Source organism: Vulpes lagopus, chromosome 14, assembly GCF_018345385.1.
Source record: "Vulpes lagopus strain Blue_001 chromosome 14, ASM1834538v1, whole genome shotgun sequence".
NCBI lineage: Eukaryota > Metazoa > Chordata > Mammalia > Carnivora > Canidae > Vulpes > Vulpes lagopus.
Window position 1 is genome coordinate 221,702 of NC_054837.1, and position 5,122 is coordinate 226,823.

Sequence of the window (5,122 nt, forward strand, 5' to 3'; positions counted from 1 at the left end):
GCTGTGCAAATTATCTGCTGCAATTTTTTGGAATAGCCTATTTATTTATTTATTTATTTATTTATTTATTTGGTTAGTTCAGTGATTAAACATTAGGAAATATCTCTTTATTCCATTGACTTTTTCAGGATTGTGTGTCTAAATATCGCAAAACATACAAGTTTGCCTTTTAACTTGTCACACCTGGGGCAGCCCGGGTGGTTCAGCCATTTAGTGCCACCTTCCGCCCAGGACCTGATCCTGGAGACCCAGGATCGAGTCCCATATCTGGCTCCCTGCATGGAGCCTGCTTCTCCCTCTGCCTGTGTCTCTGCCTCTCTCTCTCTCTCTCTGTGTGTCTTTCATGAATAAATAAATAAACTCTTTATAAAAAAAAAACTTGTCCTACCTGGTTTGTATTTGGATTTCTCTAGTGTGGTCTGGAGCAGCAGTGACAGGCGAAATTCATCTATGGAATAAGCATTAGCTATTTAGGGAGTATCAGTCTCATCCTGGTTCTAGGGACAAAGAGTGGCAAGATCTAACGTGACATATGTCATGATTGGAAGCCGAAGTGGCAACTTGCATGTATTAGCCACCATGAAAGGTGTGTAAACTTTATATTTTCTTATTTAAAATCTCATTTCTAAGTCATTTAATAGAATTAGAATGTTACAGTCTACCTAGGTCAATTTGGTATTATACAGTTGGAAATTTCTACTGTGCTGTGACAAAAGTCTAAGATGCAGTGGCCTGGGTCAGTCTCTGAGCCATGTTTATTGCTGTTAATGGAAGGAGCCAAGGCCAATTACTGCCTGAATAAAGGGAATGTCAACTTCTCAGCCACAGCATGGTGTACTGAAAAAGGCCAAGTTCAGAAATAGAAAGGAGAAAAATGTCAAAGTGGACCAGCAGCTAGGGATTCTTTGCCCATCTCCATGAAGGAAAAATGTCATTTATCTTTTCCTAATTATGATCTGTCCCCATCCGATCCCAGCTGATTTTGCTCCTAATGGATGGTGCTTCTCTTATATCCACACACAAAACTTGGAAACAGGGGAATGATAGTACCCATCCTGAAAGACTTTTCCAACAATTTCATGAGATTATATATGCAAAATACTTAGCATGGTCCCAGACATATTGTAACAAGCCAATCAATGCCAGCTGTTAATACCATTATTGTACCTACCAAAGCCTTATGGTTGGTAGCTTAATATATTATGATTCAGCCATTTCCTTAATCCTGTATCACTGCAACAGCCCTGGAATGCCCCACTGGATCTTAAGGATTTTTCTTTATTCATATTGATTTTCTTACATTAACACTTTCTTTATTACTAGCTGTCACAAATTTTCAGTGATTTTCTCTTGTCTAACAAATTAAACCTAAGCTCTTAGAGGCAAAGCTAAACACTGTTCCAAAATAATCCAATTAAGAAATGGGCAGAAGATCTGAATAGACACTTTTTCAAAGGAGACATCCAGATGGCCAACGGACACATAAGAAAGATGCTCCCCATCACTCATCTCAGAGAAATGCAAATCAAGACTATAGTGACATCCTGCCACACACCTGTCAGAATGGCTAGTATTGAAAAGATAAGAAAAAGCAAATATTGGCAAAGATGTGTGGAAAAGGGAACCCTCTTTGTGCTGTTGGTAGGAATGTAAACTGATGCAGCTGCTATGGAACACAGTATGGAGACCTTCCAAAAATTAAAAAAAAATAGCTTGCCATGTGTGCGTGTGTAAACACAGACACACATGTATACAGACACGTACCCACACAATTTAATATTACCCATGAAAAGAGGAGATATCTTCATTTGTGACAACATGGGTGGACCCAGAGGGTATTATGCTAAGTGAAATAATATAGAAAAAGACAAATACCATATGATTTCATTTATATGTGGAATCTAAAAAACAAAACAAAGGAGCAAACCCTACAGAAACAGAAACAGAGGACAAATTTGTGGTTGCCAGAGAGAAGGGGGCTGGGCAAAATAGGTGAAGGAGATTAAGAGGTACAAACCTCCAGTTGTGAAATAAATAAGTCCTGGGGATGGAAAGCACAGCACAGGGAATAGAGTCAATAATACTTAGTAACTTTGGATGGTGGTGGGTGGTAACTACATTTTATCATGGTGACCACGGTGATTCAACCTGGAGCAGATGGTGTTTGCTCTGAGCTGAGGCTGGAAGGACAAGCCATGGGAAGTTGTTGTAGGAGTATTAAACTAACTGTCGCTTTGTTCTCGCGGGCCTGGAGGGCTCTGGAAAGCTGAATGTCGTCGGCTCCCAGATCTTTTCTCCCGGCACCCCCTCCTGCTGATGTGCTAGGAGTGGGTCTCAGCTTTTCCTGCCTAGGCACGTGGATGTTTTCTTAGGGACCCTGGGTAGGAATCACTCATCCAGTTTCTGGATTTCTCTTAAAAGGAACTGGTCATGTTTAGCTAATTATTCGGTATGTCCACAAGAGGATCCTCTGATCCCACTATGTCGCAGTTCACTCAAGAAGCGATGACCTCTGAGAATATTGTATAAAATATACCTCAAATGACTCCAAATCATCAAAAATCATTAAATACTGTTAACAATTGTCTAAGAACACTGAACAGTCTACATGAAAAAGGTTTCCATCAGGAAAGGTAAAAATACACGTTAAACACAGAATTGCTCAGCTTAAACATCTGGAGAGCAAGCCCCTGTCCCCTCAAGTGGGCTGGTGCATGCTTTTACTGAACAGGTGCATTCACTTCAGAGCTGAGACGTTACTTCATCTCTAGCCTGCCCTGAAGTTCTTCTGAGATGGAGACAAGCTACCTGGGTGGGTGTACATTTCAGGCTTCTACATGGAAACAAATATTGTTGCATTTTTCCTCAGGTCTTCAGAACTCCAAATATGAACATATTGGTTCCCTCTTCCTCCTCATCCTCCTTCTTTTATAAGTATTCCAGTGTTGATCCAAGTTGGGGCTTTAGGATTATGCATATGAACAGGAGATAAACTGACCAATTGCATGTGTTGCTTTATTTTTTTTGTTTGTATAACCATTCTTTAATATATTTTGAAGGTGTGAGTTGTATTTTTAGCAAAAAATATGGTCATTCATATGTTGGTGGGATGTACCTTCATCACCAGTGTCATCGATGTACATTTGGATCAGGAAATGCCAACTGCTAAAAGCTAGGAGGAAATGGATTCAGAATCCATTTCTGGCAAGAAAAACCTTAAGGTTCTAATTATAACTTTCATGATCTTACTGGGCCAATCTTGCAGAATTCAACTCCTGAAACCTCAGAATGTTGGGGTCAGTGAAACAGCTTATGTGAGCATCTTGGCAATTTTTCAAATGCCACAAGAATGATTTGATTCTTTTTGCTTCTGATCTAGGCATTTGCAACCTTCAGTAGGTGACCAGTCAACCAATATATAAAGCTAATGAGAATTATTCTGATTTGTGATTCCCTATGAATGATTTTCAGGGTGAGATGAGAAATCGGAAAAGAATCTACTCTTAGTTATAAATTAGTAGCATCTGAAATTCTTCTTTCTTGAATTCACTTTTCATCTTTATCTTGTGACATGGCTAGAAATTCCCAGAATATTATTATCTCCTAACGTGGGCAGGACAAATCCTTGTTAAATGAGTTTTTGGAAGGGATAATACATAAAATAATGTTGTGAAATAAAGAAAATGACTAAAACAGCCTTTATGAATAGGGTTGTAATGGGAAGTAGAGTTGGGTGTCTAATGCTTGGATTGTCCCGATTTGGGCAGGAGGTGGTCTGGTCCTGTGAACACGGGGGGAAAGTGTTAGAGACCCACAGAACAATGTGTCCTCTCAATGGAGTCATCTAAATAAAATAGATTTGGGAAGCAAATACTTTGTCTAACATTTGAAGACAGATCTTAGACAAAAACAAAGCATTGAATATATAGGACATATTGTATATACAGTTACTTCTAGAAGAAATTGTATTTTGGGGGTAGATTATAGGGTATAGATTGCAGAACTGTACACAAATCAATTTCATACTTTCATTCACATAAAGTCTCAAGTCTAGTTTATGGTGTTAGGAGTCAGGATACTATCCTTGGGGACGTAGTAACTGAACACAGCAGGGGGAGGTCCCCGGTGCTGGTGCTGGTCTTATTTCTGATCTCACTCCCCTATCCATTCTGGAAATACAAGGGCTGTGCATGTATGATTTGAGGACTTGTCTGCATCTAATGTTATACCTCACAAATTTGAGGAAAATGTAAGCGAGCCATGAGTCTTCCACGACACCCTGTACGAGGTCCTGCATGGGAACCAGTGCAAGCACCAGAAGTTTCTGGAGACGGTGGAGCTGCAGATCAGCCTGAAGAACTATGACCCTCAGAAGGACAAACGCTTCTCGGGCACCATCAGGCTTAAGTCCACCCCCCACCCCAAGTTCTCTGTGTGTGACCAGTAGCACGGTGATGAGGCCAAGGCAGTGGACATTCCCCACATGGACATTGAAGCACTGAAGAAACTCAACAAGAATAAAAAAACTAGTTAAGAAGTTGGCTAAGAAGTATGATGCCTTTTTGGCTTCAGAATCTCTGATCAAGCAGATCCCACAAATCCTGGGTCCAGGCCTGAATAAAGCTGGCAAGTTCCCTTCCTTGCTGACCTACAATGAGAACATGGTGGCCAAAGTGGAGGAAGTGAAGTCCACCATCAAATTCCAGATGAAGAAGGTGCTATGTCTGGCAGTGGTGTTGGCCACGTGAAGATGACGGACGATGAACTCGTGTACAACATCCACTTAGCTGTCAATTTCCTGGTGTCCTTGCTCAAGAAGAATCGGCAGAACGTCCGGGCTTTGTACATCAAGAGCACCATGGGCAAACCCCAGCGCCTTTACTAAGATGGTTTAATGAATCCTAGTGCTACCGTAAAAAAAATTATTGAAGAAAGATTCCATTGCTAAAAATGTTTGGAAAATAATGCTCCATAAGAAACTGTCTTTTAATTTGTTAATATAATGTTTAACATAATTTCATTTTCTAAAACAAATTGCTTGATACATTTCAATTCTTAAATTATTCTGCACAGTGGGAAAACTTCTACAAATTAGAATACTGGAGATCTTCCAAAAAGATAA

At 40.1% G+C, this 5,122-nt stretch overlaps 1 pseudogene; it reads left to right on the top strand.

Annotated features, from left to right (window-relative positions):
• Positions 1–2,481: 2,481 nt before the first annotated feature.
• Positions 2,482–4,917, top strand: LOC121475718 (annotated as a pseudogene).
• Positions 4,918–5,122: the final 205 nt, after the last annotated feature.